The sequence below is a fragment of the Atractosteus spatula genome, unplaced genomic scaffold (genome assembly GCF_055471065.1).
Source record: "Atractosteus spatula isolate fAtrSpa1 unplaced genomic scaffold, fAtrSpa1.hap1 Scaffold_8, whole genome shotgun sequence".
NCBI lineage: Eukaryota > Metazoa > Chordata > Actinopteri > Semionotiformes > Lepisosteidae > Atractosteus > Atractosteus spatula.
The window spans coordinates 26,811-40,067 of record NW_028296912.1 but is presented as its reverse complement, the minus strand read 5'-3'; the positions used below and the strand labels follow the sequence as shown (position 1 = coordinate 40,067).

Genomic DNA, 13,257 nt, shown 5'->3' with positions numbered 1-13,257 from the left:
TACGCTCAGTGCTGGATTTTGGGAACTTTAGGACGAGTGGGACTTTTCTTCTATCTGTCAATTCGTTTTGTTTTGGAGACTCTTGGCTGTCTGTGTTGTATAGTGCAGCTTAAATAAAACGTTTTCGAAAACTGTGCCGGCTCAAAAGTTGTAAGAAATCCTCTCCAGCTCTTTTAAGTCTCTTCAGTTTTGTCATTTAAAGTGAAACTAGATGTATAACTGGAGCCTCACTTATGCAAATGGTGAGGCTCCAGTTCGACATCTAGTTTTACTTTATATGACAGAAGTACGTCAGACTGCGCCGGACTGGGGGATCACTTCCGGTTATTTTTACCATCTTAAACATTTGAAATCCTCCCCTAGGCAATTGTGACACTTCATCTTGGCTCCACCTAGGACACTCTTCAATCTTCCATCACTTCTCTCTTCTCCCGCAACACTCTCGTCTGTCGGTAGTATGTGGCGTCTTTGCATTACCACCAATCTCACCACAGCAAGAAAGCAACAGGTTTTGGCAAGAGAGGAGGAGACTGCCTGGCCCAAACAGGGATCGAACCAGAGACTGTGGCGTCACTAGCACCACGCTCAAACCAACTGAGCTAACAGGCCTTGTTCCCACTGTCCTCTCTGTGCTGCAAAAAATGGAATTCAGGGAAGTTTCTTTTGTCCTTCTTTGAATAGAAAGCCCTGCAATTCAGTGTACGGGCTTTCTCGTGCTGTTTAATGGTTCTTCAAAATTTCAAATTCAAATCCTACACTGGCCTGAAGTGCCCCCCCATTTCACAGCATTTTTCAGCTGATTTAAATGTACCTAAAGGAGAAGCATTATTGAAGACCATCAATTACCAAGAGCTTTTGTCAAAGGTTTTGGTGGTCACTTTTAATGACCACAGAGAGCTATGACCTCGGTTTTACATCTCATCCAAAAGACAGCGCCTTTTTACCACACAGCGTCTCCGTCACTATACTGGGGCATTGGGACCCGCACAGACGTCAGGGTGAGCGTCCCACCGCTGGCTCCATTAACACAGCTTCCAGCTGTAAGCTTTGCTTTTCCCTGTAGGTCATCCTCATCCGGGTACTGACCTGGCTCACAGCTTCTAAGCTTCAGTGGGTTTTCAGTTGCGAGTTGAAAGGGGATGCAAGTGATGGAGCCGCTCGCTGCAAAAGCCACTGCATTGGCCAGGAATCGAACCCGGGCCTCCCGCGTGGCAGGCGAGAATTCTACCACTGAACCACCAATGCACGCTGCAAGGGTCTATAAAAAAGACGCTTTTTTACCACTCTGTGCTGGATGTTGGGTCCCAAGGGAACTTCTGGACGAGTGAGAATTTTCTGCTATCAAAATTTGGTTTCGGAGACTTTTGGCAGCCTACAGATGCAGCCATTCAAAATGCGCGGGCGATACCGCATTATTTTGCGGTACGCTGTACGCAGTCTACCGCAAGCTACCGGTAAATACCGCGAGTTACCGTAAATTCTCCTATAATACGACAAGCAAAATAATAGTATCCGGAATTTCCGCAAGGTGGAGCTAATAAAGCTCAACCTCTCATGTTTGAGCTGTGGCCATCAAAGTCTTTAACGAAGATATTACTAATAGTATTAATAATGAATGACCTTGGACAAGCTGTAAGTGTAAACTCAAAGTATTGCCCTGGTCAACATTCTTTTTTTCATTGACCGTCTTTGTAAAAGTAACACCACAGCATTTCGCAATCACGCATTTGTTTCCAATCATGCAAAGTACAGTAATTTTTGAGAATCGATTCACCATGCCTTTCACATGCTCATAAAAGAGATTGATTTAGGAACATAAACATATTACCGTATGAAAACTGTACTGTATACAGTATGTATATGTATATTTAATGTCTTAACTGTGCCCGTTTAAGTATTGAATATTCATATCTGATTTTACCACTGAAGGGAAATCTTAGTAGCTGAGCATAAAAAGAATAGGAGCATACTGCAACGCGTGTGAAGGCCATAAACGATATTAATTTTGGAACATAAACATAGAGTATATGGCTGGTCTCGGTACTTTAAAGAAAACATACACGAAACATGGTTTCATTATGACCAGAATCGGTCTTGAGATATTTTTAACTTGATTTACAGTATTTGAGAGGTATGTCTTAACACCGATACTACAGTGCTTAAGTACTGCTCACGTATATGTTTCTAGGTTTATATTATGCATTTCATACGGTCAAATTACTTTTGAGCAACTAATAAGAAGCGCGAAACGGTATGCGTTTTAGTTTCGTTTTGTGCTGGGACCCGTGGATTGATTAGAGATATCAAGTACATACAAGTCATTTTTTAAATGTTGTAGTTCGTCTTGAAAAAATGTTACGAGTACATCATCTATCAACAATTACACAGGTTCTGTTTCCATATTGCGGATTTTGGTTACGTAATATTATTTTCTAGATTTCACGTTGTGAATATATGATTTGGGCAAACAGAGCCGCAAAGAAGTACATTATGGGTTGTTGTTGTTTTTTTTGCAGTTTTATCTAGAACAAGCGATGCTTAAACCTTTGTCTGATTCTTGTGAAACTATCCACACGACAGTTACAGTACCTAGGAGTTGACTTCAGTGATGTCACTGATGGGATGTTTCTAAAAATCCATCCTCTGTAAAACGTCTTCTCTAGTTGTCCTGCATATGTATTCGCTAATGAAGCTGTGTGTTCTGAGCCTGGATCTCTACATTTCTGTATGAACCAGCTTAGAGGGCTAAAGACAGCTTGTGTTTAAATTGAGTGTAAGGCAATTTATGCTTCTAAAGTCATGGTCAGCATTTATTATTGTACTGTGCTGTAAACTTGTTCTGTGCCTAGTCACATTATTTTATAGCGTTTTTATAGTGTTATCAAATCCGGTGGCGCTGTGTGTTAGTTTCCTGACTCCCATGTCACATGGTCTGTGATTGAAACCTGTGAAACCGGTTTAATTCGTCACAGCCAGCACTCCGGCAGAGAGGGGGTTGTGCTCGTAAAGTAGAAGCAGGCGAGATTTCCAGCGAAAGACACCTCCCCCCCACCCTCATACGATTCGCATTGTAATTACACATTCTAATTGTATTACACATTGTACACATGCTTAAAAGAGAAGAGAGAAAACGCAAGCCTTCTTCAGGTGTGAGGGTCTTCTGCTCAGAATGAAACGCTAAAATGTAATGTAGGCTCTGAATGGGTTCAATTCTGATTTGGGCTTGATTAAGGTCGCTGCCTTTCATCTAAAACCCTACTTGAATCCTTCTAAACTAAAAATCAGTGTTAGTGAGTTCTAAATAAAGAGGTATCCAGGTAACAGTGAAACGGGCGGACAGTCTGGGGAGATCGCCCGTTTTCCATGTAAATAGTTCCCTGGTTCCGCACCCCTTGGTGTTTCTCTCGCTCTCTCTCGGGTCACCTGATCATTAGCTCGAAAGATTTCAGTGCTTTGTGTATATTCTAATGGTAGTGGGGGCAGGGTGTGTGGGAACAGGTTTGGTTGAAATTGCATTGGAGATCTATGTTCTTCACACCTGAAACATTTTCTCTGAAAGCATTTTCTTCGCAGTTTAACCGATCTTGTTACAGCATGTTACAGTTTACTATTATTAACCATATTAATTTTAAGTGCTTAATGCCATTTTTTGACCAGGCACGAATATTCTTAAGTCCATATCTTCGCAAGGGAATCAGTGCGAATTGCAATACTAATTAAATTAAAACTACTAACTACTAACTAATACTAATTAAAACAAACCAGAAACATGTTGTTCTGTCTAATGACATTACAAGTGGAAAGATTACAGATTTTAATCGTCTTTAATTTTGTTACGTTATACATTTTAGAAACGTTTCATCCATACAAACACCACAAAACTATTTTCGATTGTATTTCTGAATAGTACAGATGCAGCCATTCAAAATGCGTGAGGTATTTCGCGGCATACCCCGGTGGGCGTGTCACAGTATCACGCGGTATGACGCAGTTAACGTGGTGTCACGTGGTTAACTATCCGGCGTCGCCTTGTAAAACCGCCAGGGGGAGCTTAACCTCTCATGTACAGCATTTGAGCCTTTAATTTTGAACTGTGTATTACAGCATGTTAATCATCAGTCATTAAAATGTTGGTATATTTTATGAAAGCAAGATTGCTCAGTTGGACAAAAGTACACAACCTACCTTTATCAGAAATATCAAAGCCTTTACTGAAGATATTACTAATAGTATTAATAATGGATGACTTTGGACAAGCTGTATACTCAAAGTATAATTTCTTTAGCACATTTGTACAAGCACTTGGAATCTGTCCAAGCCATACTTTGTCAGGCATTTTGTTTTACTTCAACGGGCATAAAAACTTCCTTGCTTTTAACAGGGCGTTTCATAATTTCTAGCTACGAAAATGATTTAAAATGCGACACCTATCATTCAACTAGAGCTTAAAATATCACAAGGAAAAATACACACCGGTATTCCATTTCTCCCTAAACATTGTAAGCTTCGAAGTCTTTAACTAACGTGATACCGGAGTCAACAAGCATACTTTTAGAATTTGATTAAAAGGGAATATAATATGGAATCGCGTATCTCAAGAATTTAATAACGGTATGATTACATCCGTGTACTGCGGCAGGGCTGTGTAGGGCTGTTTCGCCTGCCTGATCATGCGAGCTCTCTTGTAGCCTACTGGTCTAGGTGCGTGACTACCAACTGGCAGGTTGTGTATTCAAATCCAGCTGGTGCTGGACTTTTATTTTAACAAACATTTCTTCGAAAAAATAGGTAAGCGATATTATGGACAATCAGTTGACTTTTATATTTCAAAATATCGCAACATGATCGATATTTGCGATATTTTGAACATATCTTCCCTTCTGACAGCGGTTCCTGCTTCTATTGTGTGTGTGTGTGTGCAACAGTAAATTTTTATAGAGAAATGGAGGCTGGACAGTATGCGTTACAATATAAACATTTATATTGATTTTAATCGTGTTCTGATTTAAATCGCAAACGCGTGTTTAATTATGTGTTTTTAATCATAATCAGGCTAATGCATTTCTACATTTTCTGTATGAACCAGCTTAGAGGTTCATACAGAAAGACAGCTTGTGTTTAAATTGAGTGTAAGGTAATTTATGCTTCTAAAGTCATGGTCAGTATTATTGTACTGTGCTGTACTGTGTCACATTATTTTATAGCGTTTTTATTGCGTTATTAAATCCGGTGGCACTGTGTTAGTGTCCTGACTCACATTATTTAAACTACCACACTGATCATTCATCTCTAAATAAACTTTATTTTATATAGCGTTTTAAGCGATTAGGTAATTAGATTGCTCATAAACCTAATCGCTTTTTCTACATAAACACAGTGTGATTGCTCTCTGAAAATGCTTTTCCTTTATTTTTAAAGTAGGCTCAGATCGTATTATTATAAACTTTCTTGGAAAAATGTATTTTATGTAAACCATGTTTGCTATTAATTCATTTAGGGCTAAAATACGTTCATTGTCTTCCAATCGAGTCGAGTTGACATTGGAAGCCTGCCACACCCGGACTGTTAAACCAACGCATTAGCACGTCAAAGCCCATTGAGCCAGTATTGGCTTTAGTATCCCCCCCTTCTCCCCTCAATTCAATTCAATTCAAGGTGTTTTATTTGCATGACAGATGGGTACAAGCAGTGTTGGGTATGTATATTGTAACGCTTACAGCAGACAGGCACTGTGTAGGAGCCGACGCACCAGAGCAGCGCCTGCATTTATAACTTAGTTTTTAAAATTAGTCAAGCAATACGAAGCATCTCCTTTTACTTAGTGCCTGAGCATACTGCAACGCGTGTGAAGCCCATAAACGATATTAATTTTGGAACTTAAACATACAGTATATGGCTGGTCTCGGTACTTTAAAGAAAACATACACACCAGTATTCCATTTCTCCCTAAACATTTTAAGCATCGAAGTCTTTAACTAACGCGATACCGGAGTCAACAAGCATACTTTTAGAATTTGATTAAAAGGGAATATAATATGGAATCGCGTATCTCCAGAATTTAAAGACCAGACAATCGCAAACTCGTTTTCAATAAAATTATTTTATTCATTCAGCAGTTTGTGAGAGGGACATCCAGCAGGGAGAGACACACACACCGGTTTTCATTGACAACATTGTTTTTTTTTCAATTCCTCTTGTCTAACAGGAATGTTTTGTTTGTGGACAGACTGTTAGACAAGAGGAAAAGACCGCCTCCTCCTACGAAGCATTTCGTTGATCCGATCACGAATTCTTTTCCAGTCGTACGCAGCAAGGGTTGAGAATCTCCGATTCACCATCGTACTAATGGTTTCCCGGAGATTGCAAGGCAAGGCACTTTTGCCTCTGGACCCATCGAAATTTACAGACGTGGTCCACCCCCAGTAAATTTCAAAAGTCACAAGATTTCGAAACACGAGGGCGGCGTAGCGGTCGGCTCTTGCTTTCCCGTCTATGCCGATGCACTGCAAGTACAACCCCCCCTCCATCTCCTGGGTGATGGGTAGCAGTTGGACATCTGGGAGAATTATTCGTCCCACTGGCATCTGTGAATTCCGCTGTGCTTCCTGGGGGGAGATAGCCGGCGGGGACAGCATCAACAGAGTCCTGCGCGGTGGTGAACTGAGAGGCCGGGATGGAGTGTCCTGAGGCGGTGTGTGCTCTGCGGGGGGCAGAGCTTCCGCCAGGCATTGCAACCTGCGCGGCGGGGAGAGGCACTTTTCAGGAGACAGCTGCTCAACTGTTTGACTGCTGGAACATACTGTCTCCTTCCTCTGCATTTTCAGGAGTGTCTCTAGCCTCCCAGTCCTCCCCAGTAATGCATCGTACTGCTCCCGCTGCTGCCGAAATGTCTCCATACAGGTGCTGCTTCTACAGGTTGGCACCCTGGCCAGTGGCCGAGAGCAGAGACCCACGGCCTGTGGCAAAATAACATAAGTCATGTAAGAAATAAAGTCACACAGTAGTATTCATCAGTCGCGGAACAGAAGTCAAAATAAACTTTTCTTTTTTTCCGTCTTACCGCTTTCTTTTTTACTGTCCTTGTGGTAGATCGTTTCGCCCGTGCGGTGTTTTCTTGAAGAACAGGCTACGAAGAAATAATTATAATTGAATTTAAAATTCAAAACGGCAATAATACCTTGTAATATGCGCTGTAATCGCGTATTTCAGATGAAGTCTGCTGTATTTGCTTACCCTTCGCTCTTTGGAAGCTGGGGCGGCAGAAGCACCTCGTCTCTTCCCGTAAAAGGTCTTGGTCTCCATACTGTACTATGGTCGCTGTAGTGCAGGTTCGCAGTTTTTTTTTTTGCGATGGGAGCTCACCCAATCCCTTGGTGTCTTTTATGCTATATTCACCTGTACGGCTAGAGTGTGTTCATTGTCTTCCAATGAAAGGCGGGTGCCTTTTGCCGAAGTCGGGAGACATTGGGGGCTTGCCACACCCGGACTGTTAAACCAACGCATTAGCACGTCAAAGCGCATTGAGGACCCGGGCGCAATAGTTGTTTTGTCCCTTGATTTACTGATCTGCATTAATTAAATCTTGTCAGTCAGGTCTTTTTTTCTCTATTTCAATTGTCGTTTACACATGCACGACTTTAAAAGCTAGCATGACAGGTTTCGATTCACATTAGCTGGCGAGCCTTGTTAAAAAAAACAATGACAATGTAACATGCCACTGTTTGTTCATGAACAAAGTTATACTGAGATTTCCTTAGATACGCGATTAAAAAATAAATAAAAATTTGAATCTCCTGCGGAACACATTCCATAAGAATCAGCGGTTCTACAACATATATCGCCTTTAAAGGTGGCTTCTCAAAACGCTTTACGGGATAAAAACAACCAGAACAGCAGCAACAACAATATTGTATTTCATTGCACTTTGAAAACCAAGTAATAACTTAACTCAGTACGTGCAAACGTTTTGTATGTTGCTGTCTTGAATGCCTGCGTACCCATAAGTATCTTATTTGCCTTGAGGCCTGTCTACAGTATATTTGTCCCCCTATCTCCCTCAATTCAATTCAATTCAAGGTGTTTTATTTGCATGACAGATGGGTACAATTCTTGTTGGGAATGTATACTTTGATATTTACACCCGGCGCGTCACCGAGGGAGCGTCTGCATTTATAACTTAGTTTTTAAAATTAGTCAAGCAATATGAAGCATCTCCTTTAGCTTTTAAGTCCCTTATGGTTTTTTCGTATTATATTCCCTATTAATCAAACTCTAAGAGTATGTATCGGCTTGTCAGTCAGGTCTTTTTTTCTCTTTTTCAATTGTCGTTTACACATGCACGACTTTAAAAGCTAGCAAGACAGGTTTCGATTCACATTAGCTGGCGAGCCTTGTTAAAAAAAACAATGACAATGTAACATGCCACTGTTTGTTCATGAACAAAGTTATACTGAGACTTCCTTAGATACGCGATTAAAAAATAAATAAAAATTTGAATCTCCTGCGGAACACATTCCATAAGAATCAGTGGTTCTACAACATATATCGCCTTTAAAGGTGGCTTCTCAAAACGCTTTACGGGATAAAAACAACCAGAACAGCAGCGACAACAATATTGTATTTCATTGCACTTTGAAAATTGCATTTGAGCACGGTTTTTGACTTTCTTAAAATTGCATTTTGGGCGCGGACAGCACATACAAGGGTTAATGAACTGCGCCAAGAAATTTAAAATAGTTTTCTTTAGGTGTGAGGGTAGGAATGGACCGCAGCAGGCATAATCAGCAAACCAGGAAAACAAAGAACAGGACAGGTGAGATGTGTAGCCAGAAAGCGAGTGATCAGAAAAAGGAAATGGATTTGTCAACTGATTGTCCATAATATCGCTTACCTATTTTTTCGAAGAAATGTTTGTTAAAATAAAAGTCCAGCACCAGCTGGATTCGAACACACAACCTGCCAGTTGGTAGGCACGCACCTAGACCAGTAGGCTACAAGACAGCTCGCATGATCAGGCAGGCGAAACAGCCCTACACAGCCCTGCCGCAGTACACGGATATAATCATACCGTTATTAAATTCTTGAGATACGCGATTCCATATTATATTCCCTTTTAATCAAATTCTAAAAGTATGCTTGTTGACTCCGGTATCACGTTAGTTAAAGACTTCGAAGCTTACAATGTTTAGGGAGAAATGGAATACTGGTGTGTATTTTTTTCTTGAAAGTACCAAGACCAGCTATATACTGTATGTTTATGTTCCAAAATTAATATCGTTTATGGCCTTCACACGCGTTACAGTATGCTCCTATTCTTTTTATGCTCAGCTACTAAGATTTCCCTTCAGTGGTAAAATTCAATATCTACAACGAGCACAGTAAAGACGTTTACAGTAAGTCTTTCTACGACAGACCAATGGACCATGAGTGCCCCTGTCGGTCAACCAATCACGCACCGCGGTATCCCGTGTCATCATACCTGCGGTATCTGTACCGCGGTGTCTGTACCGCGCACTTTGAATGGCTGCATCTGTATGTTACACTTAGTTCACTGTTTTAAATAGATCTAATTAAGAAAGTTAAGTGTTAGCATAAACTATTAGCAATCAATAATATTAAATTTAGCACTGTAATAAGCTGTTGCACTTTCCCCCGCATCTTGTAAAAATATATTTTCATTGTTCAAATATACATTAAGTCTGACTATCATATAATAAGTTAAATACAAAACTAAAGAAAAAATAGGGTTAAATATAATTCAAAATATTTTGCTAACAATGTTAACTGTTTATGAATAATAAAATGTATTAACTAAGGAGTAGGATGGCTCAGTTGTTAGTATGTTTTTTTGTTTTGTTTCTTTTTCATAAATACAACAGTAGTACCTGATGTCTCAGTGGCTTTCAAAAATAAATTATGCATGCAAACCTGTGAACTAGAAAGATAACTAAGATATCCATCCATCTATAATGGTGGCGAAGTGGTTAGCATTGCTATCTTGCAGCACTGGGGTCCTAGGTTCAATTCCTGCCATCCTGTGTGTGAGGGGTTTACATGTTCTCTCTGGGTTAGATGGTTTTTCTCCATATGTGTGATATGACTCCCTCTCGCACTCCAAAACATACTGGTAAGTTAATTGGTTTATGGGAAAACTGGCCCTGGCGTGTGTGTGTTTGTGTCTGTCTGTCCTGTGATGGACTGGCGCTATGTCCAGGGTGTATTCTGCCTTGTGTCCGTTGCTTACTGGGATAGGCTCCAAATCCTCTGTACTGGATAAAGAGATTAGAAATGGATGGAAGTAAAGGCACTGTGTGGATGGAACTATACACAGTGTTAGAAACCCACGATGAAATGGCAGCATCTCACTGAGAATAAAATATTTTATAGTGCTGGCTTAAGGAAACAGCCTTTCCACCTCTCTTGCACATCAGTATCCATACCTAGTTATTTAAACAAATTGCCTCTAAGTATAAACATCTTAATATGCTGGCTCTGTGGATCCGCATCAGCTATGTTTGCCCATTCCTTCAATTCATGTGCATCCAACACACAGTTCAATGCCAGCAACTACACATAATCTAAAATACAATCCTTATTTCAGTATCTATGTAAACATATAGTCTGTTAACTTCATCATCTTCATCAAAAGTATGCCTAACCCCATTAGGAAGTGTTCTTGTTATAAGTGTATTCCTCAGCTTTCCCCAAATTATCTTCTTCTTGCCAACATCTCTAGTCTTTTATCCTGCAATAACTCAGCCAACACTTAAATCTCCAAAAGCTGCTTGTGTTAATTTCTTTAAATCACAAATATCATGTGTAAATACTGGCCATGTAATACTCTGCATTGTGGAATAATAGTTTATTTTAAAGGGAACTAGAGAAATCAAGAAAGGCTTTTTTTCTAGAATTAATAAATGCACATCCTGTTCACTGGGGAAATTAAATCCACACTGAGCAATCTTCAATATGTTCAGAATATGACAGCAAGAATCCTATCAGGGATGCATTACACCTGTTTTCAAGTCCTTGCACTGGTTACCTATCAGATTTCGAGTCAACTTCAAAATCCTTATCCTCCTTATATACTGTCCTACAACTGTTATTATTGATCACCGAATTATTGTACTTGACATGACTTCATTCAGCCTTTCCTGAACGTCTATGACAGGCAGAGAGAGTGCTGTTTCTGGTGCGATCTTTTGCAGCTGACATTTCACTGTTTTAAACGAACAAGAAATTAGATTGCTCATAAATCAGTTATTCTATATAAACACAGCGTAATTGCCCTCCGAAAATCCTCTTTTTCTTGTTCGTTTTAGAGACCTTGATCGAAACTGATTTTAGATGTCAGAAAGGATTTATTTTCTCTGTATTTCCTACATTGCTTTGTCGAGATTTTAACTTTATATCTAACTTTATATCTAGGCTCAGATTTCAACTATAAATCGTACAGTAATTAATAGCAGTAAATACTGATGTTTTGCGCCCTCTTACCACAAAAATATATGTTTTGTAGTTGGGATTAACTTTATTTCGTACGCGTAGCTACTCCGATTCGGACACCGAACAGTTAAAGATGGCGGCAAATCAGACACCCAGAGGGGGGGCGTCTTCTCGCCTCCATAACTAAAATGCCAAATAGGAGTGGCTTAAGCGACATACACAGTCGTGTAACTGACAGTTTGAGGTAGCCTATCGTGTAAATTTCGCTTTGTTGCTGATAGGTTAAGCTTTCGAAACTCTGCCCCAAAGTCATGTGACTGATTTTTCGCCCTGTTTCGTTGGTTAAACGCAATGATCACATGCACCACCATGGTAACTGGGATGTGTAGTTTTTAATTCCGTTTGAATTATAACTGTACGTACTGTCTTCATATTTGGCCAGGGCTTTAAAGAGAAGGCGCGCCAAAAAATTTCGGTGCCGTCGTCTCCGCTTTAAAGGTACCCCCGTGCTGGAAGAATTTGACCTCGGAACGTTTGCCCAGCGTAGTTATAGTGGACATAAAAACAAGAGTTCGCTGGCATTATATCCTAGAAGACACAGACCGGCACCAGACCGGTAAATGCTTGATGAACTAGGGATTGGACAGTTTCCAAGTGCTTGTACAATCGATGGAAATGTTCAAATAAATGTGCAAAAGAAATAAACAAAATAATCATTTATTTCTTTATCATATTGGCTAGCTAATGTCCTCTCTTTGCTAGTTAGTGGCTGTGTTTCTGCGTTGGGTAGCAACGGGTGACTGTTCTCAGGCGGAAGATGTAAACAGCTTAATTTTCGTGTTAAATAATTTTTAAAAATTAAAATTCATTCTATACAGCAATCACATATTTGGGTACCGTTTCATAAAACTTTCATGCTTAAAATGTTTAGGGAGAAATGGAAGACTGGTGTGAATTTTTTCTTTAAACTATCAAGACCAGCCATACACAGTACAGTTTATGTACATACAGTAATGTTTATGTTCCTAAATTAATATCGTTTATGACCTTCAGATGCGTTATGCTCCTCTTCTTTTTATGCTCAGCTACTAAAATTTCCCTTTAGTGGTAAAATTCCATATAAATATTCAAAACTAAGCGGATTGAAATGTGCACAGTAAAGATATTAGATGATTAAATCTTTTCACTACTAACCAATGCACCACGAGTGCCCCTGTCGGTCATTTTGGCCAACCAATCACTTACCGCGGTGCCCTACGGTGCCCTGCGGGTTGGTTACTGTACCAGGGGTTTTTACCGCTCATTTTGAATGGCTGCATCTGTAGGTTGTCTCTCGCAGTGTTCAGGAATTGCATTCCGAAACTGAGTCAGATCAAAAGTTGTAAGAAAAGCACCTATGGTGTCGGTTCTAACAGCTTTATTGATTCGATGTTAAAGGCCGGAAATGGGGCACAAGACACGCGACCGCAAAAAGCGTCGCCATCTGCTTCCAGCTGCAAAATGCAGTTTGCGGACGCTGAAGCATTTGAACTTGAACTTTATTGCCATATGTAACCGGTACTGGTACAATGGAATTCTTACTTACAGAAGGTCTCTCGATTGTAAAACAAGTGTAAAAAACAAGACAAAAACAAGACAAAGTGCAAACAGTGCATCAAGACAATGTACAAACAAACAATAGACAATGTGCAAGTAAACATGTAGACATTTCTTTCCAAGGCAGCGGGTACAAGCGATCTCGCGTTTTAAAACCACCAGGAAAAGCAGAAAGGCACTTGCTTGCGCCGACACACGACGACGTGAGGAGGACAC

General features: G+C 40.2%; 1 non-coding gene across 1 annotated transcript; it reads right to left on the bottom strand.

The window, feature by feature from the left end:
- Positions 1-1,174: 1,174 nt before the first annotated feature.
- trnag-gcc (transfer RNA glycine (anticodon GCC)) lies at positions 1,175-1,245 on the bottom strand. The gene has a single exon. It is a non-coding gene; the product is annotated as a tRNA-Gly (tRNA).
- Between the last annotated feature and the right edge of the window lie 12,012 nt (positions 1,246-13,257).